This window comes from Thermobia domestica, chromosome 1 (assembly GCF_964235325.1).
Source record: "Thermobia domestica chromosome 1, izTheDome1.hap1.1, whole genome shotgun sequence".
Lineage (NCBI taxonomy): Eukaryota > Metazoa > Arthropoda > Insecta > Zygentoma > Lepismatidae > Thermobia > Thermobia domestica.
In genome coordinates this window covers 59,814,927-59,841,773 of record NC_137454.1, presented here as the reverse complement: position 1 = coordinate 59,841,773, position 26,847 = coordinate 59,814,927, and the positions used below count along the sequence as shown (strand labels likewise).

The following is a 26,847-nucleotide window of genomic DNA, read 5'->3' as shown; positions in this document are numbered from 1 at the left end:
TCAAACCAATGGTTTCGTATCACATAACAAGTTTATATGTTTCATTATTTTAGATACGATATGGCTAAAACCTTGGATAGCATTCTCTCCATGATTGTATTCATACAAGATTCGGTTGAGAATATTGGGGTGTTCCACTAACATTGGAAGACAACTCTAGTATCAGAAATTCGTACCTACATATAAATTAAACTGAATTATGAAGTAAGCGTTATATTCTGGTTTTAAAATGTTGAATATTAGGTCTATAAATAAATAAATTCCTTGGCTGTAAGTTCACGAAGGCCTATAGCTGATCAGATAGCACATTTTAACTGGGTTATAAGTAGTTAGCACATTGGCTCTCATTTCCATGATCCTTCGTTTTCTAGGCTGAAGTCCGCTATCTCTTAATTGCCTGGACCGGTGGTATGGTCCTGTAATCCAATTCTATTGGAGGCGAGACGGCGTGGTGGGGAACGGAATCTACTTTAGGTTGATCTTGCATGATGGTATGTGCACTTGCCAATTACACCGGATTCAAGCCTCAGTTGTAATTCAGAGCCTATTAATTGTATGTATCGTATATATGTATCTTCCATTTCGTATCTTATTATTCTATTGCAATATAATGTGAAATTAGGTGTCACATGTTTAAGGTTTACATAACACTATTCACTGCGATTTTCTCAAAAATGCTCCATAAACCTATTTACCAAACCCTTGAATATCATCAAATAAATATATTCTTTCTGTGTTTGGAACGTACCTGGAAAGAAATCACGACAGTTTAATAATGTTTATTTGTTTATCTTTATTGAACAGGCAAACTTGATGTATATAGATTATTCTAAGATATTTTCATACAAAATGTTAAATTGATTACATAATTTTAAAAGAAAATATTCTACATGAAAATAAGAGACAAATAATCTCAGTCTTCCATAAGAATATTCAAAGTAAATACCAAAGAGCACCTTAGAAATGAGCACAAAATTAAACAATAATAAGTGAAGATGTGCATACACAATGTGGTCCATAAGTTCTAGGACATTTTATTTTCTTTACCGGTTTCTACCAACGTTATTTGTGGGAAAGCAGTTGAATTATGTAGGACCTACTTAACAAAAGTGCAAATTGAAGTTAATGTAGTTGCGGTAGTTTAGAAGATAAGATGTGCGACCGCTCTTACTAATCTGTGTCAAAGTGTGGAATGGTTGAGAAGGACGAACTGATTTTTCACGTGTAGTGAATTGATTAAATTCTCCTATAAAACCTATATATGTGATACAGACACGCTAAAAATGATACAGAATGCGTATGGTGATGCAGCATTAAACCGAACAACCGTTTTTTGAGTGACACAAACGGTTTCGAGAGGGTAGAGAGTCAATTAAGGACGACGAGCAAACCAAACCGATAACAACTTTGCCGCCGTCGCCATCAAAGAACATCCAAAAGTGATGTCTCGGTTAATAGCAGATATACTCAATATACCGAAGACTGTGATTTTATGAATTTTAATCGAAGATTTGAGAAAACAAAAAGTGTGCCCAGGATTTATCCCGCAGTTTCTGGCTCGAAAACAAATGGTAATGGTCTCTCCAGACCTGCTCTGCCCAATTGTTTTGTTTCCAAAGGTGAAGTTGCAACTCAAGTGTGAAAAATTCGATACCATCAAGTAGATTCTAAAAGCTGTAACTAACCAGCTGAACAGGATTCCCGCAGAAGTTTTCCAAGGCTATGAAAAAGTTGGAAATACGTGCTCAGCAGTGTATTGCTTCAAATGGAGCCTATTTTGAACAAACTTAAAAAGTGATATCAGTCTTTCTTCCCATGGCCCTAGTCGGGGAACTTATGGACTGAACTATGATAGGCCTGTATGCAAAAATGATACATTATACCAGGGGCGTTTGATAAATCCATGACTTTGAAATGAAAGAATTGCGTTTCGTACTGAAAATCGATTTATGTTTTGACATAGTCTCCTTTTACCTTCACACACTTTGTCCACATGTTTTTCTAATACTCTATATCTTCCAAAATAGAAGATTTGTCAAACCCTATGAAACAGGCGTTTGTGTCAAGCACGATCTATTCATCAGGTGCAAATCTTCTCCCACCATGCCAGGTATTCAGGTTTCTGAAAAGGTTAAATTTGAAGGGGATCCAATTTGAGAATATGATGGGTGATATAACAGTTTGTAATACAATTCGACAGTTTCGGTCATGGCAATTGTAGAGGTTTGAGCCAGGGCATTGTCTTGGTAAAGGAGAATTTATTAATGCGCTAAATAGGATCATTTGTTCATCAATCATCTGTGAAAATGATCTAATAAGGAAGCATAGTGCTAACCTGTACAGTTTTCCAGGTAGTCGATGAAATGAATGTCATGGGTATTACAAAAAAAAAGAAAGAAAGAAAAGAAAAGAAAAGAAAAGAAAAGAAAAGAAAAGAAAAGAAAAGAAAAGAAAAAGAAAAAGAAAAAGAAAAAGAAAAGAAAGAAACAAAAGAAAATAAAAGAAAAGAAAAAAAAGAATCGTTGCTATGACTTTACCAGCCAGCTCCTAGTATTTCTTGACTTTTATGGAGCTAGTTCTCCTGCTGAAATCCATTGCTTTGACTGTTCTTTGCTAATATATCAATCAAATGATGCTGTCTGTTCTTAGTAGTAATATATCCGAGTTTAATAAACAGTGACACAATACCCCAAAAACTCACTTGGATTACACTTCTACATGTTCAAACATTGTCTCGAAATCAGGCTCGCACTCTATTTTTTTAAAGGGTCCAATGGTTGGCGGGAAAATACTACAAAACAATACATTTATGTAGTATTGAACCAATGTTATTTTACACCCGAAAAACGAAAGTAATTGTTAAGTACTAACATCTGTATTCTCAGGAAAAAATATAGATTTTTTTAAAGGAAGAATATGGATAAAGTGTAAGATAAAGTTTTTGCGCTACATCAATCATTTCTCTTCTAAACAAGTATACATTTAGGACAGGGGTGGATCCAAAACGGACCTCAGGAGAGGGGGGTTGTAATACTGCTACTTAGAGCTACTTTTAAGAACTCCAAACTCTGGGATGGGTTTTATTTATATATAAAATAAGAAAATTTCCTCTTCTGGAGGGGACGATCGCCCAGAACGCCCCACTTTGGATCCGCCCCTGATTTAGGATAGGTTTAAAGAAAGTGTACAAATGTATGTCGAGTTACGATTTGAGGGAAGAGATCTGGACCCGTGAAACCTAGAGGTCTGCACTGGCCGGAATCTTTAGCCCGGGCCCGGCCCGGCCCGGGAATTTATAATGTAAAATCCGACCAGAGTCCGAAATATGTTTTAGCATTTAGGCCTGAGCCCTGCCCGAGCTTGTGATAATCAAATGAGCCCGAAATAAGCCTTACATAAACTTAAACGCAAAATTGTATTTTTATTTACAGCAATTAGAGGTTAAATATTACAGTTGTGCTTTAAAAGTTTTCCAGAGAGTAGTCCAATAAATATCGTTGGGCAGTATTTACAAAGTTAGGCCCGAGAAATATATTTGTATATTTAAATATTTACGGCCCGAGCCCGGCCCGGGCCCGAAGTGACGTATGCTTTGTAGGCCCGAGTCCGGCCCGCGGGCTCGGCCTGAGCCCGTGCAGATCTCTAGTGCAACCCTCGTGTAGGTTCGTCCCTGTTAAAAATGTTAATACAATTCGATTGTTGGCCAACAGTGAGCAGTCGTGATACCCATCTTACCAATAGCATCATCACGTACGACTGAGATGTTTACGATCTTAGCCATCTCCCGTATATTAACTTTATCTTTCAACGCTATACCATTAATTTTATTCATTTTCTCATATGTGACATCCCGTTTCACACTCAGAATGTTCAGTATCGTTTGTGCTCGTATGTTTTTTACTTTAAAATGTGATAATGAAATTTTGCATTTATTGTCAGTGACAATCTTGATGCCTATATCAAACATATTAACTTAAGTACAGTCGTTTCACAAGATGAACCAGACATTAGTAAATCAATAGTGGCATAACAATGGCCTTTGCCGCCCTTAGGCAAAATCCCTAGTGGCGCCCCCTCACCCATCGGATAGGCCCCATGCATGATTATCTATAACTTATGCGTACGCGCGGAAACGGCCATAAACCGAAAATTATCAGTGGGGGAGAGTATTGACCGTTTTTTTTTTTTTCTTAAATAACCTATATCGTTGAAGTATGTCTAATAGTAAACTGGACAGAGTTCCCTGTTCTTTAAAAGTATGCTCATATAAAAGTATGCTCAGTGTAGATAAACAGTAATGTATCAACCAATATTACCAAAAGGATTTCAAATGAATATATATAGTATGTTACGATTTTATATAACCTTGCGAAACAGCTTATAAGCATTTTTCTACTTTCAGTTTTTTTAATCGACGAATTGTATACAAAAGAAGATATTCTTTCTCATTTTTGCTTCTGTAAATTCTTTTATCCCATCAGAAATGTCCAATTCACGAGCTCTTTTACGCTCAATATTCACCACGGCCACATCCCAAAGACGTTCTTGGGTCATACTGCTCCTGAGATATTTCTTGATTAATTTTAACTTAAAGAATGGTCGCTCAGCAGTTGCAACTCTAACACGAAGAGTTAGATATAAACAAAGCGCAGTCATCAGATTTGGAAATGCTGAAATATTGAAAGTCTGTTTTGAAAAGTGCCTCTGATAGCCAACACTCCTCGTGGAAAGTCACTAAATAAATCGTCTGCATGCAGAAGCGCAAAGTCATAAGAGTGCTTGGTGACCTCTTCTTCAGGAGTGGTTCGTAATATTGTCGGACATAAGAACGAAAGACTCCCTCATTCTTCGAAGCGTACCCTTATGTTTATTATTACGGAGTCGAGGATAGGCAATAGCACTTTGATCTCGAATTCTTTGACAGGGTCAGTAAATTGTGTATCTTGTGCCAATTCATCAACGAATATTTTCGGCACTGGCTTCCTTCTTTAAAACATATCTGAAACATCAAATTTTTGCGCACAACCACTGACTTCCTCGAATGTGCGATAAGCACATTCTTTCTAAGATCCTGCACCACTGTACAGCATTTCTTCAGTTTTCGTTGACACTGACAAGCACATGCTAGGGCTCTGCAGCTTTTTTGACACAACATTAATGCTTCTTAGAACGTTTTCCTACAACATAAGCATTATTACGAAATCGAGATTCTTCGTTTATAACGAGTCGCTTCTGTCCGTTTCTTTCTTTTTTTTTCAGTAAGCCACGTGACATTAAGACATTTCATAACGTCCGCATATCTCTTTTCTAGTGCGAATACTGCATAATGACTTGAATCCCATCGTGTTTGAAAGAGTTTCTTCACTGTCGTTTCATGTATCTTTGGGAATACAGTCTTGTAAAGTCTTCCAGCGTTTCCCACCGCTACCAAAGAGGTTACTGTACATATATCTTGTAGAGTGGCAAAGAAATTAACAGTTTTGTGTTAACTTTTGCAGCATCCGATAATACGAAGTTCAGATCATGTGCTGTGCAGTGAACATATATAGCATTCTTGGCTTTTTTTTCTTTTTTTTTTTTTTTTTTTTTTTTTTGAATTCGCGTTTGCAAGCCAGAAATACGACCTCTCATTACTGATTCTCCATCGTAGCCTTGCCCTATACACTTCTTAACCCTAGGAACACAGAGAGTGGCTGTGAGACTCACACCCCTTGGTGTTTAATGTAACCTAAAATTACCTTGGTGTTCCTAGGGTTAATATCAATCTTCATAATTTTCTGCACAGTGTACGTCCATATCATAAAATCCAAGGAAGGTTTCTACAATGTCGAACTTTGGGAAATGAAGAAAAGGTGTCTTTCCCCTCGCCCCACACACACTTAGTCCTGGTTTACATTTTATTACAGTGATATTACAAAATATGTTCGAAAATTTATTTTGGGGTGCTCGTTTGTCCGTTCCCTGAGGTTGGCACCCCGGTCAGTTATCCGATTTACCCGACCCTTGATGTTTGTGCTTGGTTCTGTATAGCCGCGGTATCTGGCATATTGTGCTGTGACTCATAATCATGTTTTAACAAAAGAGACACTGACCAAAGCTTACAACTTTACTTTATTTTAAATTATAATTTGTAACTGTTTCGGATACCTAACATATCCTTCTTCAGACACGCTTTGGTCAGTGTCTCTTTTGTTAAAACAATTAATCGAAAGCCATGAATAGTCTTACTATCATAATCATGGCAACACTTTTTAACTCGTTTTAATTCAGATCTTATAAGTCATTATTGTTGAAAGCCTGTTACGCAGATGAATTTTATTTAAAGTTAGTAAGCTCAGTACATGTAATATAGGACTGATATCCTATTAATACAGGAGGATTAATTTCTTAATCATACAGTGCTGTAGCCTCGAGGAATTTACAGTAATGCCAATAAGTTGATACACAAATGTAATAAACTGCAAGCGAAGTGAGCAGGAATTCTTGTTTTTGCCATGTTCGGAAATGACCGCGAAAACTTGGGGCTCCATTTATATAATTTTCTTCTTTTTTTTATTAAAAACCTGGGGCGCCCCCTAATATACCGAACGACCTGCGCCCGTAGGCAATGCCTACCCTATTGCTACGCCACTGATAAGTTATGATGTACAGCTCACAGATGACGAGAAGAACCCTAAAACAGGGGAAGCGGGGAAAGGTCAGCGACGCGGTCAAGTCCATTTTCGGTTTTTGAGGTGTGGTCTATACTTAGATGTCGTCTGCCACTCCGGATAAAGTTATATGTGTGCTATTCCATGGTGTCATTTGAAACTTTCGTGCGAAAAGTGGGCGAGCCCATACCTACGTCACACTACTTCTGTTAGGGTTCTTCTCGTCATCTGTGAGCTGTAGGTCACAGAACGAAGACACACTATAATGTTAACAAGTCGTTTTGTAGTAAAATTCTACAGTTCAGTTAGTTGTGCCCTCTAAGATGGCTATGACGCAAAGTATGTCATTGAAATTTCATGAGGTGCGAAAACGATAATTTTAAGCCAGTTAGCAACTAAATATTTGTGATAAATATTAAGTATGATCAATTTCTAAAAATCAAAGCTGCGTCAAGAGCAGAGAGGGGGTTATTGGAGTTCAGAGTTATTGAGAAAATTTAGAAGTATTATATATTGTATATACATTGCTTCTGTAGGAATGCATGACAGGAAAATTTTATTTAGGAGACTACATCATGGACTTTGAGGTGGATATCTACCCCCTCGTTCAGTATTACTTCTATCTCCACTTATCGCATACTTACGGAATACTTAAGCAACATAGCTACACTTATGTATACAAGTATACAAAATTACATTATTACACAATTGACATCTTCTTAACACAAATATTATCATGTGATGAATATAAATAATGGCCCCTACTGGTCCCCTTGCACGCTATGACCAGTTATGTTAACGTACACAGGAATTTATTTCGGAAGGGGCCCAAAACTTTGGGAGGGGCATATCTAATATGAGGATAAATTATATTAAAATTTGTAAGATCACCCCTAAAATTAGACTAAATTTATATAAAAATAAGGATTTCGGGAAGTCCTATCCAGGCCCATATCCAGGGGGTCTAGGAGGCCGCCCCCCTAAATTTTTATTGGTTCCTCCAAACTTTTCACGGTAGGCTTACAAGTGAACTATAATATGGTGATGAACTATAATGTAGTTGGATCGCCCCCCCCAAACTTCGAGCGGGCCCCCACTAAATTTTTGGGCTGGCTACGGGCCTGGTCCTATCCCATTGTCCTAGCTCCCTGGACGTACTGTAAATGAACTTTGTAATACGTATCTGCCGTCAAAATGATTCTAGGTAGGTAAAAGTGCCAAAGTGCCAAACTGCCAAGGTAGCTCAGTGGTAACGGTATTGTATAGTCGAGCGGCCTAAGGCGATAGGCTGATGATCATGAGGCGCAATCTATTGAGGGCTCGAATTCCTCTAAAGACCACGGCGGGTGTTCTTAACTGTTCTCGATGTTTCTGTGTTCGTGTTCCTGTCGTGTCTGGTAGGAATTCCAAGTGTAAGAAAGAGTTAAACACATACCAAGAAAAAAATTGGTAGACCTCTAACCTCTGGTGCTAGAGTTCCTTGAGCCAATCCCAGGTCATGTGAAGTTAAGTTAAAGATAACACAGCATTGTTCAGCGAGTTATTTCGGGATATCCCCAATCCTCTTCTCAGGGGCGTCATTTGGGGAGGGCAGGAGGGGGCAATTGCCCCCCCAAGAGTTTGAGGAATACATACACTTGAATCGATTGTATACTAATATACTAGTATAAAACGTGAAAGTCTTATGTTGGTAGTGCTCTTGCCCCCCTCAAGCGAAGTCTAAAATGACGCCCCTGCCTCTTCTATTTTATTATTTTACCCCCCTCCTCCGCAATCATTCACTTTCATTTCCGATCTGTCTTCTTTAGTCAACAGGGTATAACGTGGGACGTTAAACTAGAAGTTTAATTTTTAAAAGTAACAAGTTTATGGAATTCGGATAGCAAGAATCTGAAAATCCTTTACAATGCTAAGAAAACAACGAACAGGCTTCGGAACATTGTCAGTTCGAACTTTATTGAACGTTTCAGTTAAAAATTTGACAGAAGGCTCGATTTCTGGGTGGGGATGGTAGGATTTTGCTGTTCTGATGAAAGTATTGTATTTTACTAATGAATATTTCGTCCCTTCTTTTGATATTCAGAAACATTGAACATGATATCTTCAGATTTACTGTATTTTATGTAAGAAGTATTTGTTATAGTAAGGGTATATGTTACGAAACGTGTGAAGCTATAGACAGTGTGTTCCCACTTTGCACACTAATATAATCGTTGAGCGTATTATATATGATTCATGTTAGTGAAGTATCTGTTTCCAGCGTATTCTCGCAGCTGCTGATGAAGAGAGAGGCCTGCACAGTCGCGAAAGACAACATATCGTGTACGTATGTGTATTTGTAGCGAACGGCTGTTCGTGCCAGGTGCTAAAGAAACAAATACCGTATTTATGAGTTAAAGTGTAGGTCTACGTGCCATCTACTTACGGGGTAATTGAGCTCTTCTATGACAAGTTTTGTTTGCATTGTCGACTGTGCTCTAGCGAAGAGGCATAGATCACTTGTCTCGCGGTCGATCATTTTGTCGATTCCCTTCTTCTCCCTCGCTGCAATCTGCAGAGGAGGACGAGTGGCATGGCGACTTCTGGAGCGCTCAAGAGGAACAACATTGCATGGTAAGTTGAAGAATCATCTGTCTATTTTCTGCTGTAGACTAAATTAGTTGGGAGTTTATTCGCCATCCCGTTGAATCATCCATGGTTTCGGGAGCAGAATTTACATTTACCCTTTTATTTTTGAAGTAAGCGTACGATTTACAAGAAACTCAAGTGTATTTTTTAACCCTTAGTCATACACTGAGCTTTATTTCTGGCTTGTGTTTCGTTAGAACCTGGTAGTATTTTACAGCTCTTCTCTTCTGTGAAAACAAGATTTACTCATTTTTTTTCTCTCTTTTCTTCTTTCCCTCGCATGATGAGTGTACTTGTTCAAAATAGTAATTCAATGAGTGAAAGAAACTAACAACAAATCAAGTTAGTTTACAGTAGCGGTGTTCATTTAAGAACTTTTGAGTTGCATGAGGATAGAGATAAAGAAGTATTTGTATGTTAATTAACCATGGACTATACAGGAAAATATAAGCGTGTGTTCAAGAGAGAAAATATTATTGTCACGTGGTTGCTGTAATATCGCCTGCTATGGAGAAAATTTGGATCCTCCTTATCTATACGCAACGAGTGAAGTGTGCCTGAAAAGAAGGAATAAAACTGGTGTTTAAATTGCAAAAGAGTAATATAATCACAATGTTATTGCTTAAATACGACTTTAAAAAAATAAAAACATAACATAAATCTCACTCACCCTTTACTACAAAGCTATCATTCATAGAGAAACAGTTTATTTTTTCATTCTCCATCAATCCAGTCACTTTATTTAAATTATATTATAATTATGCAGATTTTAAAATATATTACTGTGTTTGGAAGCCTATAAAGATAAAACATGACCCTACTTTTAATCACTCGCAATAGTGATAGTAATGAAATGTCTAGTTTTGTCAACTATGTTTACATTCTGTCGGCGAGTGATTAAAAAGGCTTCCCTACCCTAGTGGGGCCAAGTCTATTATAAAGATAATCAAGAAAGTTCTGTCGCTTTTTCTGGAGATTTGTGTTCAATTGGCCCTCACACCGTGAGTTGAATGCAAATGGAAATAAGTCGCAGGTGGGTACATCCAACATACTACCTGGTTGTGGCCGTTCAGTTACACCGTGAACTCGCGTAAGGACAGAGTGAACATGGGACCTCTATAGAGCCTCATAAGGGCGTGTATGCTGCACGAGTTCAAACTGGGGTCAAACGCTGCTGCAGTGGGGCGGAAGATATGCCAGGCCTTTGGTGAGAGTTTTGTGAATACGCGGACAGTGCAACGGTGGTTCAACAAGTTTAAAGACGGTGACGAAACACTTGAAAACGCATCACGTGCCAGAAGACCAGCACATGTACAAAATTAAGATCTTCAGGCAGCAATTGAGGCGAACAGTGGCCAGGACAGACATGTGAGTTACTGGGACTACAATTCAGTGTGAATGGAGAAACCATTCAGCAGCATCTCCATCAACTTGGGTAGCACTATACATTGTTCGGCGTAAGCTCTAAACTGCGATAAACAAAGCCACGTGAAACTAAATCTCGCTGATTTGCTGTTGTCCTACCGACGCTTGTACTCCTCCGCAAAATAGTTCATGTGATTGCATTATTACTTTTACTATGAAGCTTCATATAAAACTGCTATATTATTATAAATGACAAAAATATAATACGGATTATCTAATAATACTGGAATCGAGTGTGGCTAATGAAACAATAGAAATAAATACTAAGCATGCGCAGTAATTATGGCGCCAACTCAACTATGGACGGGTGTTCTGCTTTTAAAGTCTGAAAGATGACTGGCATGAATCCCGGTTCCGCGAGTGTTGTGGTGAAACACCAATAAGGCAAACCTTTACTCACTAAGCAACAATTGTTTACGAGGGAAATTCAAATACTTTTTTTTTTTTTAATCTTTCAAGTTTCTTTTCTTTCTTTTCTGCTGCTGCTGTAAGTATCTGGACAACACGAGACAGTATTGTCAAAATGCACGTGTATAATTTGCTCCTCCCCGTGGGGAGTGGGAGTGATACATCACTAGCTAATCGTATTTGTGACAAGCGGAAGGATACAAATATTTTGTTTATCGGAGTTTAGAGCTTACGCTGAACAATGTTTAGAAGTTGGGCCGATGGATCCCACATGATTTGACTCCGGGCCAGAAAGCAACGGAAGCAGACACCTGTTTTTCTTTGCTGTCTCGTCTGAGCAAGGAGCCATTTCTGAGTGTTAACATGTGATGAGAAGTGGGTCCTGTATGAAGCTCCAAGCGCCGTCATAATTGGTTATCATCCCATGAACCGGTTCCAAAACAGCCGAAACCAGCATTGCACCAGAAGAAGGTCCTCCTGTGTGTCTGGTGGATTGCTCGCGGCATCATGCATCAGGAACTACTACTAGGTCAGAACATCAATGCAACTGTGTACTGTCAGTAGTTGAGCCGTGTTCAAGAAAAACTAAAAACTCTGAGCCAGACTTCTGAATCACAAAGGGGTCCTCATGTTACAGGACAACGCTAAGCCCTACGTGGCTGGGATAACCTGGACACCATTCTAGGCCTTGAATGAGAAACACTATTGCATCCGTCATTACTCCCCGGATATTGCACCGTCCGATTATTGCTTGTTCCATTCATTGGACAGTCACCTTAGAGGATGCCAGTTCAAATCCCTAATAGAGATGCAAAATGCACTTGATACTTTCTTTGCTTCACGGCCTACCAGGTTGTACCGCGATGGAATCCATGATCTTCCAGAACGTTGGCAGAAGGTCGTCGACGCTGATGGGGACTATTTTTGATCTTCCAGGTACGTCTTAGGTGACATATCGATGTTCGAAGATTGTGGGGAGAAAATGACAGAACTTTCTTATTTACCTTTAAAGTTCGAGTGAAATAACTTCATCACTGTGACACTGCTATTACTGAGACTTCTCATACAAACTGATATAAGATTTTATAAGAATCTACACAAAATATTCTAGCAATTGTTTTCTTCATTGATGCTGTAATCGAAGTTTGTAGTGTTTACAGTTTTAGTTTTCAACTCTCTCACGGATCAAGTCATTGTGATACGATTAGTTCTTGCAATAAAAAGAGGAAGGAATGGGAGAGAGGAAAATAGAAGGATAAATACCTACATAATAAATATAGTCGCGAGTTTCATGAACTTCTTATGTTAGTCATGTACTAGTTTCTTGAAATGACATCTGCGTGAAATCGAGGATTTACACATATTAAATCGTTCCGTAAGATATACAATAATGTATTAAAATATCCTTGACGATTCGAAACTAACTGTCAATTACTTTTTTCGTTATATTTTTCTTAGTATGCAGTGGAAATGCTTTGTTTGGGAGATTAAAACATTTATTATACATTATACAGATTAGAGTCGCTGGTACACGAACACCGTGTGCGTGGTTTTCTTGGGCTCCTTCTGTTTTCTCCAACTCTTCATTCAACCATTTCATTGATTCTCATTAACACCGACTCTTTTAGCCTACACAGCATAATTTTGGGAAGTAAAACTGAGAGATTTCATTTCAGTTTTACATTAGAGCCGCTGCGACGAAGTCGCTAAGGCATCTAATCTATCTATGACCAACCAGGCCCGAGTTCAATCCTCGTGGGGACAGATTTTTAAAATTATATTTTCATTTGAATGCGGCTCAGCGCTCACCCACCTTCTGTAAATTGGTACTTCGGTGGTAACGACTGTTTGAGCGCGGTGCTGATTTCAGTAATGCCTATGAGATAGACAACTACACTACTCTGCAGTGTTACAGGTTGCATGACCTGAGAAGTGATAGGGGCAGTGCTGAAACCAATGCTTGTCGTTTTATATTTTTTCTTACATTCATTCATACATACATACACTCATTTTCTTACATTCTTTTTTCTTACACTCGCGTTTCTTTACATTCAAAGATTTTTCATAAATATTATTCTTCCCGTACGAAGAACAGGCGTTTCTGCTAGTGTATTGCATTTTTTCTTATATTGGTTATTTCTGTTTACATATTAATTGCTTGTCATAGTATGTCGATGCTTCCGAGATGAATGAGCAAAATTTGAGAAACGGTTTTAATAACTTAAGACAATCACTTGATTTCTACAAAATAGACAGCTTGGTAATTTGACCATATTTGCAAGAAGTTATTCTCAAAGAACATTTACAAAGTGAGTTCACGCGTAGCGTATAAAGAAAACCATCAACTCCGTCATCTACGTTCTTGTTTGCCAATCAATATTTCTGTTCTCAACTCAGGTTTCTGGTTCTACCCTCATGTCTGTTCGCTTGGTTTAGTTTAATTGGCAATTGCACATAGGGAATGTTTTCCTTCGAATAAGTTTGATAGCATTATTACAGAATTAGTTTTTCAAGTGAAGGAGTTTGGTTTTTGTTTTCAGTCAACTAAACTTCTTAACAAAGCTAAATTTTATCAAGCCTAGGCTTAAATATAGCTTTTAACTATATATAAAAAAAGAAACTTGTGATTCATATTGTTGAAGCGAGTGATTCTAACTTCCGCTAATTTCAATCTCAACCATAGGATCAAGTCTCTAATGTTCGACAAAACACACACAATGTTCCATAAAAATCAGTATCAAATTAACACTCAGGAAAATATATAATATAAAATTTGGGGAAACCCATTCCCTTATTATTGGCTCATTTCAACTATAAGTAATTTTTAAGATTGGAAAGTTTCAGAAAAAAATTAGAAATGAAATATTTCGGTTTAACGTCGCATGATTGTCTGTTAGGTTAAGGGAGACGGATGATTTAGGCAAGAATAAGAAAGTCGTAGGAAACAGGAGTACTCTGAAAAAACCCACAGACATGATGTTGTCCACCACAAGAAAAAAATGACCATATTCGATAAAATTGTATTTTTTTTTTTACAAAAGTTAAGTTTTTTTTTATTAAATCTTTCTGAGGGCCGGGTTGAATGAGTTCTAATATGTGATTACAAGAGAGGAAATTATATGAAAAGCTCAATAAACAAATATATTATATATGTTAAAATGATAATCGAATAATATTTACGAAAGTTACTATGGAACATTTAAGAAACAACAGTGGAAGAGGAGGTTCACTCTCTTGTTCTCAAGGGGCCGCGGTGTCTCAGTAGTAGAGCATTCACCTCTGGTATATGGAGTCCTTGGTTCGATCCCAGCTTACGCCAGGTGAGCTTTGTAATGGACAAACACCGTGTGCATGGGTTTTCTCGGGGCTCTCCCGTTTCCTCCCACTTTCTTTATTCTACCATTTCATTCATTTCTCATCATGTCTCCTTTAACCTAGCCGGCACAACCGTGGGACGTAAAACTTAAAGATTTCATTTCATTTCATTTCTTGTTCTCAATTGATATTAAATCTAAGTGGTGGAAATGATTGTGAAGCTTCAAAAAAATATAGCTCATATTCCATGAAAATCTAATATTTTCACAAAAAATATCTTAGATCATATTTTTTTTTCTTAGCCGGAGGAGGGAGAATAATCCTTACCACATTAGCAGGCCAAATTAACTACTCATTCTTAACTGGCACAGGGGATTACGGAAAAGAATCAAAGAAAATATATTTAACATTGTATCAAAACCAAATGAGCTTTATATAAGTTATCGTAGAATTAAAAGAAAAAATCGAGGGGGCATTATTCTTTACTGATTTCAACTCCATGCATAGTAAATGATTGGGAAATCTCAAAGAAAATGTACGGCATATTACGCCAAAACCGAATATTTTTAACGAAAATTCTCCTGGAATATATATATATATATATATATATATATATATATATATATATATATATATATATATATATATATATATATATATATATATATATATATATATAAAATTAAGGGTGAATTCACACTTTGTTCCCTGACAGATTTTAACTATATAAACTCTGTGGACATTTCTAATGCCATAAAGAAGATATAGGGCTACATTAAACGTTGTCATAATCGAGAAATTGTTAACTGATTTATATTGGAAAATTGTCTTGCTTGTCTGTACTTAATTACATGTGTGAATTTTACATGGGGTGAATTTCACCCACTTTTCTCCCTTTATACTTGAAACCCCAAACAATAGAGTTATTTCTACAAGTGGAAGGAAATCATTTGCCAAGCTTCATCAAAATGGGATAGGTTTTACGAAAGTTATAATGGAATAGACGAACAGACACACAACTGTCAATCGAGTGGAATAGTAGAAGCTTCGCTAATGCTCGCTTCAATTAAATATACTTTAAGATGAATTGATAGTTGAAAATAGAATAAATAAGTATTTAAATTTTTCGAATAGAAAGTTGTTTAGTTTCATTTTAGTGTTGTATTCCACGGATAGATTAGTATTTCGCATCCTGATCATTATACTAACCCGCTAATATCAGTATCACTGCAGGTAGTCTATCAAGCAAGAATGATATCCAAATTTACTAACATAGAAATCATGGGGAACTGCTTTTTGATTGTCACATCTTGAGATCAATGGATATTTCCCTTTTGACCAAAGGTTGTAATTTAAAGACACCATCGTATAGAACTAGTCTTCAAATTACTACATACCAAAAATCTCAGAAAAATATTTCTTCGTTACGGAGATACAACGCTTCAAACAATGGAAAAATGAGCTGCTTACGTCACGGCAGCACAGACAAGGGTTTTGGCGTAACGTCACAGATCCGTATCGCTCTGTGAGTTGCATTCGAAACTTTAAGGAACCTTTTCATATTACTGTTTCTTACTGCAAACTACAGATAAATTTAGTAAAATAGTGAAAGGAAAAATTGCAAAATAAGTAATACACTTTCTGTATATAAACGTAACGTATTAATAAGACCTGTTTTCGTAGTTTGAAATACATTAAAGGTCATTTGTAATGTTCTATCATTACAAACATTTTACATATTTATAACTTAAGCAGGATTACTTTACTATTGTATTACCCCAAAAACATTAGAGTCTGAGCATTATATCACTTCATACGCAGATTGAGAATATCTAGACCATCATATTATAGCTTTTCTTTATTTTGAAAATGTGTCGTGAATCTCCAGGCTATTATACTACGGCTACAAATAAGCACTTTCTGCACTAAAAAGCTCCTAATTCCTTTTAAAATATTCATATTCTATTACATCCTTTCATTTTTTCTACTATTTATTCTGCATATTAGCAATTGGTTACCCCACATCATTGCTACAACTATTCTTATCTTAATGCTACAAGAATCGTATTATAAAGCACTTTACTTTCTTACTAAATTTCTACAAGGGAAATACTTTTGTGGTTACCGTGGTGGTTTGAAGCTGAAGAAAGTTGTAGCGAATAGATGCAGACATGGTAGGCTGCCGAAAAACCATCAAACTAGATAAGTGCTCGAGAATATTTCTCGTAACCTAGGCGCCGGTTCTCAAACCTAGGCACCATAATAATACGATATCATTATGGGCCTTCATAATTTTATTTTTGATTTAAGTTATTTATGAGCCACACTCCTATTTCCAATCGCCTTGACTACCTGGCGTCCAGGACTTTTTGAGCCTAACAGAAATTCATTATGTATTCACTTATGTTGTTACTTTGAAACTTCAGCTTTTTCTTTTCAATAACCTCACACGAAATAGTGTTCTAAGTATATAAACATACTTTATTTATATTCTTTCTTCCCTTCAGATAGGCCCGTACCCACGGGAAGCAACCCCCGTAAATTTTTACTGTCCCCTAAAATTTTCAAGGTAGGTTTGCAAACAAACTATAATATGGTGATGAACTATAATATTGTTGGATTAGCCCCCCTAACTTCTACCGCCTCCCCCCCTACATTTTTGGGTTGCTTTGGAAGTCTGTCCTCAGCTCTGAGATGATTAAAGCTGGGTATATGATGGTACATTTGCAAAAGATTATATTGTGAAAGTATTGCGTTTTGTGTTCTGAGGTCCACAAATAAATAAATAAATAAATAAATAAAATAAAAAATAAAAGCAAACATTTGAAGAGTTCAGCCTTTGATAAGTTTTGTCGAGTAGATTGATTTCCCTTATATTGTTTCACTCACTGGAACATAATTGTGTTCATCACTCGTCACGATATATCACAATATCACAAACATTCATTATCAAAGGACACAGTGGATCAATAGTGGAGCGCTCACCTCTAGTGTGAGGGGTACCTGGTTCGAATTCAAGCCATATGAATTAGTGGTGGACAACTCGTGTTTGTGGATTTTCTCGCGATTCAGATATTTCCTCCCACATGACAATTCCCTGATTTTTTTAATAATCATTCATTCTCATTAATCATCTGTCTCCCTTTACCTACAGGACATATTCGTGGAACATAAAAGTAGAAATTTCATTTTATTTTATTCAGTAATAAGCCAATGTAACTAGTTTATCATTACTGTGAGACCATATCTGTTTATTTGTTGGTCTAAATGTTAACTCATGTGCTCAAAACACTTCAACCAATTTGTAAATGTTCACATGGACTAATATAAACAATTAATGAGTATGTTCCATGGGCTAAAGAAAACGACAGTAGCGCGAAAATATTATGATGAAATAATATTGCTAATGTGTAAAGTAGTTCGATAGGTAAATTATCAGAATACTCATGAACATTGTGCGTCCTTGTGCTTAACTCAATAAAGAATTTAGATTATTTTTACTTGGAGAAATGTTTTTTCATGTGTTAATTTTTTGGGGCTTCCCCCTGAGTGCATAACTATCGAATCCACGATGAACTTGCATATAAGAAATTAGCATTCCACTATCAAGTAACTATTCTTTTATATTGTTGATTTTTTTCTTAAGAATGAATAAAATTCGCTTCGTAAGGTGACCGAAACATGAGAATATTAATTAGGTTTTTTTTTTTAACCTCAGGCTGCAAACAATGTCAATAATATAGCAAATTAGTACACTTCAACTTTGTTATAAGATATTCAAATATATTCAAATAATTGGTAATAAATAAATAAACAGCTTTTTAAATAAACCTTAAATTATGTTACTTTTCTTATTTTTTGTGTTATTAGCAACGTCGTACACATTTGAAAAACATGCATCGTATCTTTCGCTAAGCCGTTTCCCTAGTGAGTGGCGCAGACTTTTTTCCCTTACCGACCTGTGACGTACAAACATGGTGGTCGTTGTTTTAAGCGCACGAGTAGCAGACCGGAATTCAATCGCAAATTTCGACTGGTTAGAATTATCGCATGAGCGAAAGGAAGTGTTCTCCGTAATCAGCTAGCTCTGAAGTTTTTTTAGAGTAATAAAAAAAATCAGTGGAAATGTCCATTGGACGGATCACCCCATAAACGAACTCAATTCCTAACCCTATATATTCCTGGCCAAAATTGATGGTGATCCATTAAGCAGTCCTTTAGATTTTGTGTCTCTTGGAAGGACACACGAACACTAAATGTATTCTTTGTGACCCTAAACACACATTAGTGAAATAACAGCTCCTTACGAGAACGTTAACCCGTGCCATGCCGACTTGACGACAAAGTCATGAAATTATCTTTCCATAGTATAATATAATTTAGAATGTCCAACCATGATAACAGAGAAATCAAAAGAGACAGAGAAACGAAACTTTGCACGAAGCAACTAGAGAAAGGAAGACACCTGCCCGTGTATTGACAAATATCACCGAATGCACAGTATTGCCAGCCCAAGAGAAAATTATGTTTTTGTAAATCAAATGACCTAAATTGGATATCATCATTGGAAGCAACAATGAAAATAAAGACAAAACAGATGGTAAATGCAGATCAGTGTTGTAAACTTTTCGAGAAATAATGTGAAACATGTGTTAAATGTAAATACCGTTGGCGTGCGTAGCGTTGCCGTCTTTTACAAACCATACTTCTCAGCTTTAACAAGATACCGAATATCTCAGTCAGTACCTGGATTAACGATGTCACGTAACCAGAATACTACTCCTCATGCTCTACAGCCTTGTATTATAGGTTATAAACCATACTGCACTAGTGACATTTTCCGAGTTATTGTACCTTTTCCAAACTCCACATTTTTCTTCTGTTGATGGCAACACTCTTCAACGGACCCATATAGACTTGGAGTCAGCGTAAATAGTCCATTGTCAATATTTAATTTAAGGCGTACAAATGTTAATATCTCACTCGATTTGTGTGCCAACGGCATTTGCATTTAACACACATTTCACTTTATTTCTCGAAAAGTTTGCAGCACTGATTTTCATTTACCATCTCTTTAGTCTTAATTTTCATTGTTCCTTCCAATGATGATATCCAATTAGGTCATTCGATTTACAAAAACATAATTTTCTCTTGGGTTGGCAACACTATTTATCCGGTGATGTTCGTCAATACACGGGCAGGTGTCTTCCTTTCTCTAGTTGCTTCGTGCAAAGTTTCGTTTCTCTGTCTTTTTTGATATTGGTTTCTCCGTTATCCTGGTTGGACATTTTAAATTATATTATTATTTGGAAACATCATTTCATGACTGTCAAGTCCAGTGGTGTTATTCGAATATTTTAACGACCGGTTTTATATATATATATATATATATATATATATATATATATATATATATATATATATATATATATATATATATATAGGCTATATATCGAGAGAGAGAGAGAGAGAGTAGATGGATAGAAATAACTCTCCTAGGAAGCAAACCATACAAGGTAGACAAAAGGAATTTTTTTACTGGATACCGCAAGTGACAAGTAGCGACCTACACAGCATCCTAATAGAAGGTGGTGTGACGAAATTCGGTGGCACTGTGAATATCTTAGAAACGAATTATCCAAGATAGATTATATTAAAAAAATTGGGAAAACCTTAATCCAGCAACGGATTGGCATTTGTTGATAATTGTATGTATGTCTTTTAAATATAAATAACCCTCACTGTTACATTTGTGTGTACCCAGTTCTCATTTTGATATCTGAGCATTTGAGATTAAAAAATAAATGCCTATACCTTGTTCTGGGAGATCATATGTTAAACCCTGTACTCTAAAAATTTTTGAAAACAAAGTGAGTTAAACTAATTTTTACTGTTCCTGGGTATAACTGGGTAAAATTTAGTGTTATGTCTGGGATTAACAAACGGTTATTCGAACTCGAAATATTTTAACAACCGGTTCTAGAGAACTGTTGAGAACCGGCTGAATAGCACCACTGGTCAAATCGGTACGGGTTAACGTTCACGTAGGGAGCTGCTATTTCACTATTGCGTATATATATATATATATATATATATATATATATATATATATATATATATATATATATATATATATATATATAAAACCAAACTCCTCGAAAATTAAATTTTAAATGTTTCCATTTTGTTCTCATTCTGCACGACATTTGCGTAGTTACGGATTTACGCTCAAAAACCTAGGCTAACAAAGGTAACGTTGACTCCAAGGGACAAAATTGATGATGAACGGTACCTTTCTTAGCTTAGGTTTCTGGGTTTGCCTTCACGTGGTGGATTTGCTCTTCGATAATATCTGCGGGTCTGGTGAGCATGCTCGAGCGGTATAAGGCACTAAGCTGACGATCGCAATACCTGTCGCTTGCAAGTTCGATATCAGGGGCGTCATTTAGGGGGTCAGGAGGGGGAAATTGCCTCCCCCCAAGAGTTTGAGGAATACATATACTACTTTAATAGATAGCCTACTAATATACTAGTACAAAACGTGGTGCTCTTGCCCCCCCCCCCCGTCCAAGTGAAGTCTGAAATGACGCCCCTGTTCGATATATACAAGGTTACAAAAAGAAGTTCTTGCCGTTCTAGAGCAGTGATAAACACAGAGCAATATAGTGGACAGTACGTACGTTTAAGGTTTTGAAGTACCCTCCATCAGCATCCAACGACTTTTGCCAATGTTCCTGCAGCTGTAAAATACTATGGTAATAAAACTTGACGGTCATGGATACAAAGAAGTCCGTGAGTGTGTTCTTCGATATAAGCCTCAAATCTATTCATGACGTATCAAAAGTACTGTTGGATAAACCAAAACGAAAGGATTATACGGGAACTATGGATAATGTGAAGAAAATGCATGACTTTCTGAAAAAACACATGATGACAAATTACGCCAGCGAATACCATCCGAGAAGATCGGCAGGTAAGGAAACTTGGTTACAGGAAAGGAAACAACAACGTTAAAAAATGCGCTGCTAGATAAAGGATATTCCATTGTGACCAAACTATGTCCACCGTTGGGGAATGTTGGGGCTGCCAGAGTATCCCAACAAGTAAATGGACCAGGATACCCAGTGCTGAGGAAGAAAAAGAAAGTTTGGAAAAAGAAAAGCTACTCACTAGGCTTGTTAGATGAGGGTAAAAAAAAAAAAAAATCAGTAAAAAGAGGGAATATTGTTGAATATTGAATAATGAGGTAACCCTCATTATTCAATCCCCCCCCCAAAAAAAACTCTCCTATCAGCCCAAAATTAAAAAAAAAAAAAAGAAACACTACTCAACTAGCAAAAGTGCTGTTCAAGAATTGAATCACTGACAAATTGAACTATTTATTTCTGTATAGAGCATCATCAAACAACTAACAAGGGACCATTCCGATTTGGTGAATTCAATTGCTGAAAATGATTGCTAGCACTGGATTCAACACCAAAAGGAAGAGAAAAAGAAGGTATTTATTGGCAGACCGTATACAAGTTGGAGATAAGTGAGGGCAAAGTGCGAAAATATAACTTAGAAAATGTCTAGAAATGACATGTTAATTTTGAAATGAGTAGAGGGATTGAGGCCAAATTTTGGATATGAGGAACGCCTGTAGAGCTCCACTGAATAGACGTAATGTGAATCATGGGAGACATCTGAAAAGCAGCCATGTTGGAATTAGCGCAAGAAGAATACACCGAAAAGGGGTCATGTGACATACGGCTCTTGACGCACACCGTCTGTTGAAATCAATAGTGACCAATACAGTTTGAAACATTTGTAACAGGAGGGTTTCCATGCTATGACAATGTAGCAATACTGTCATAAAGATGACGTAAATTAGGAGCAACCACAAACGCAAATGAAGCCACTTTTCAGCCAACAAACGTCTCGATCCACCCAATATTCGTTCACATGCTAGTAAAACTGCAAATATGACCAAGGACAACCTGAAAGAATTCATGACTGACGTTTTCTGGCCTTCAATAGAGCAGATAAAACTGCTACACCTTGTTGATTCATGGAGAGCCAACAAAGATGAACAGTTGTCTCAGAAACCGAACATTGTTGAACTCACCCGATTCCTGATCCCTGATGGTTGCACGTCACTGGATGTGCTTTTCTTAAGTCCGAATAAGAATTTCGTAAAATATATATTAGACACCATTTCTCTGTCATCTAACTACAAAATATGACAACGGGACAGATTTATTAACTTACAGTCACTCACTCACCTACTTCCAGTTTACAGCACCAAGGCTTCAAGCTATGATTAGGTATTCTCTTAAAAACTGGGTATCTGCAAACAGCACCTGGCGCATTCATGACAAGTGTCGACTACTGCTTCAATTTCAATACCGGAGACAGCTGTGACGAGCGCGATTGTCAGTTTATTATTTTTTAAATGTTCCCACTGTTGCCTCCATTTCTGTATTAACCACACAATCATTCCATGAGAGCTGTAATTAAACAGAGAGATTTCAATAGACGGTGTACGTCAAGAGCCTTATGTCACATGACCCCTTTTCGGTATATTCTCCTTGCGCTAATTCCAACATTGTGGCTTTTCAGATGTCTCCCATGATCCACAATACGTCTATTCAGTAGAGTTCTACAGGCATTCCTCATGTCCAACATTTGACTTCAATTCATCTACTCGTTTCAAAATTAACATGGAATTTCTAGACATTTTCTACGCACTATCTTTGCACCTTGCCTTCACTTGTTTCCCACTTTGTATACGGTCTGCACTAAACACCCTCTTTTTCTGTGTTTTTTGGTGCTGAATCCAGTGCTAGCAATCATCTTCAGCAGTTGAATTCACCAAATGTGAACGTTTCCTTGTGATTTAAATTTTCGCACTTTGCCCTCACTTATCTCCCACCCTGTATACAGTCTGCCACTTAACACTCTCTTTTTCTATCTTTCTTTTGGTGATGAATCCAGTGCTAGCATTCATTTTTAGCAGTTGAATTTACCAACTGGGAATGTTCCCTTGTAATTTATATTTTCGCACTTTGCTCTCACTTATCTTCCACCCTGTACACGATCTGCCACTAAACACCCTCTTTTTCTCCGTTTCTTTTGGTGCTGAATCCAGTGTTGGCAATCATTTTCAGCAATTGAATTCACCAAATCAGAATGGTCCCTTGTAAGTTTTCATAGAAAATATCGAAATACCTTAATATCGACAATATCAATCAGTAAATTTTTCGATATCGATAATTCAATATTTAGAAATATCGATCAATATATTAAAATATCGCACAGCCCTAGGGGCAGCAATGAACCATGTTTTTTTTTTTTTAATTCACAACTTTTTGTAAAGTTGGTCTGTGAACAAAACAAATATGCTATAACAAAGCAATATACGAGTGAAAGAATAGTTGATGCATATATCTATTTCCTTTATTAACTTAACATTGGTGTAGAAAGGTAACCAAAAAAGTTCTGTTCCTTTTCACCCACCACCTTCGAACATCGATGTCACCTAAGACGTTCCTTGAAGACAAAAAAAAAAAAAAATCTCCATCAGCATCGACGATCTTCTGGCAACGTTCTCGAAGACCATGAATTCCATCGCGGTAGAGCTTGCTGGGCCGTAAAGCAAAGAAGATATCAAGTGCATTTTGCACCTCTACTAGGCATTTGAACTGGTGTCCTCCTGATCATCCAAAACTGGCGGTACAATATCCGGAGAGTATGGCAGATGCAATAGTGTATCCCATTCAAGGCGCAGAATGATGTCTCGGGTCATCCTAGCCATGTGGGGGTTAGCGTTGTCCTGTAACAGGAGGACCCCTTTGCGATTCGGAAGTGCTGGCTCCAGGGTTTTGAGTTTTTCTTGAACACGGCTCAACTGCTGATAGTACACAGTTCCATTGATGCTCTAACCGTCTGGTAGCAGTCCCCGATACACGATGGTGCGAGCAGTCTAGGAAATACATACGTAGGAGGATCTTCTTCTGGTGCAATGCTGGTTTCGGCTGTTTTGGAACCGGTTCTTGGGATGATAACCAATGATGACGGCGAGGTGGAGTTTCGTTCAGGACCCACTTCTCATCACATGTCAGCATCCTGTCCAGAAATGGCTCCTTCCTTAGACGAGACAGCAAAGAAACACAGGTGTCTGCTCGCGATGCCTACTGGCTCGGAGTCAAATCATGTGGGATCCATCGACCCAACTTGTAGTGCTTCCCAAATTGATGGAAGTGCTGCCGAATGATTTCTCCACTCACATTAAATTGTAGTCCCAGTTTCTCACATGTCTGGCCTGGCCACTGTTCGCCTCAATTGCTGCCTGAAGATCTTCATTTTGTATTATACACCTTGTCTCAGAAACGTTGAGCGCATTCTTTAATGCTGTTTTGAGACAAAAATTTTCTAAGTCCAACTTCGGGGATCTTTGGAAAAAAGTAAACCAGGATCGAACCTCGCAGCCAACATTTGCAATCCGGAAAATTTTGCAGATGTTTTTTTCTTCTTTTAAATATAATAAGACTTGTTACCAATTGTATAAAAAAGCAACATTGATTGAAATACTTAATGATACAATATTTCGAAACTGTGTAATAATGTCAGCACATGCTTATTTGTCATTTAGCTCTGCATACGTAATGGAACATTTAGATACGTAAACGAATCTTTCCATATGTAAAAGAATACTGAAGGTTAAGACATACAACATAGATCTCGCTTGAGTACCAAAATAAAAGTCAAAGTACAAAGATCAAAAACAGCGTTTGCAGTAGATATGAATGTCTTAATTATCTAGAGAGCCATTATACATAGCTAGAAACATGTTCAGAAGAGTGCTTGCGTTATCTCAGTGGCAAGCCGTTGGATTTCAAATCGTAAGGTTATGAGTTCGATTCCTATCTGGGTCAATGTTTTTTTATTATTACTAGTGTTGCCACGAGACGAGACGAGACGAGACTTCAGGCTGTCTCGTCTCGTCTCGTGCAAAGCATGTCTCGTCTCGTGTCTCGTCTCGAAAAAATGTGCTCGTCCCGTTTCGTGTCTCGTCTCGAGAGGTTCTGTCCCGTCTCGTCTCGTCTCGTCTCGTTTGTCTCGTTTTGTCTCGTCTCGTAAAAAATAGCAGCATACCATGGGAACGAAAGTAAAATGTAGCAGAGTGCACAATGCTAATCAAGATACAACTAAGTTATTACCCAGAACAAACAAGACAAGAAATGTCACGGTCAGAGTTGGCGTGGGTCAATGAAAACTTGACCCACGACCCACTGACCCACCACCCACCGTGACCCACTACCCGCTGACCCACCACCCACCATGACCCATTCTGACCCACCATGACCCACCACCCATCGTGACCCACCACCCACCGTGACCCACAATCCACCATGAACCACTCTCATCCACTTTGACCTAGTCTGACTCACCAAAATCCATCGTCATGAAGTCTGAACACGATCCACAGCCTCTTCTCAACTGACTAAAGAGTTTACACTTGTAATAAAACAAGATTGTGAAATGTCACTAATCGGAGTTTGAATTTCTAGTCAATTGCTCAAGCACCACTCTGTTACAATAACGGTGGAACTGACCTTTACGATATAAAATGGTAAAGGTTTGTCAGTGAAGAAACAGTTTGAGGTGGGGGGAAATTAGTGTGTGCCTAAAATATACTTGTACTAAGAGAGTATTCTTGCAAGTGTTAATTTCTGAACGCATTCCAAAAGAAACTTATATTCGCAGGAAAATACCCATGTACAATATGGAAAAAGTTATGGTTTCTCAGTTCACAGTATTTTTCTCACAAAAGACTTGAAAAATCAGTTGTTCATAGGGTATAAAGGTGCTCGGGTACCCTATGTGAGAGCATCTCCATAAAGTATGCTCATAATTGTAATTTGTGTAATCACTAAAACACCACGTTAAATTTAAGTTACAAATATGCGTAATTACAATTATTATGAATATTTATTCAAACGTAGTTTACCTAAACCAAAGAAGAGAGTTACTAAAAAGTAGGTACAAAGTTGAATAACACAAATAAGCCATTAGTAATACAAGTATACATTTTCCGTAACTCGTAATTTTCCACCTTAAAACAAATCTGAAATCGGATTTATTTCCTGTTGGTAACTTTTCTGGCGGTAAATCATCCGCAGTGGAATGATGTTCATCCTTCAGTCAAGAAATAACTAGCTCGTCTACTTTGAGCTTGTCTAGCGGTGAGCCATTAACATTGATGAGCAACAAGTTAGACAATGTTTGAGCACTTAATCTATTTCTAATATCAGTCATCTGTAAATTCATAAGGGGAAATCCCCGTTCGCACTCTGTCGTGGAAATTGATAATACTTCTACCCGATTTCTGCAACTTCTCATCGACAATCTACTTGTTAGACTTAAGTCTGATAACGAT

General features: G+C 37.4%; 1 protein-coding gene across 2 annotated transcripts in view; it reads left to right on the top strand.

Moving 5' to 3' along the window:
• The first annotated feature begins 8,986 nt into the window (after positions 1-8,986).
• LOC145685135 (uncharacterized) overlaps positions 8,987-26,847 on the top strand; it is a 263,787-nt gene continuing 245,926 nt past the window's right edge. For both annotated transcript variants that reach the window (XM_081757494.1, XM_081757490.1), the window contains exon 1: positions 8,987-9,263. The gene's annotated coding sequence lies outside the window, so the exon portion shown is untranslated. The remainder of the gene's footprint in view (positions 9,264-26,847) is intronic.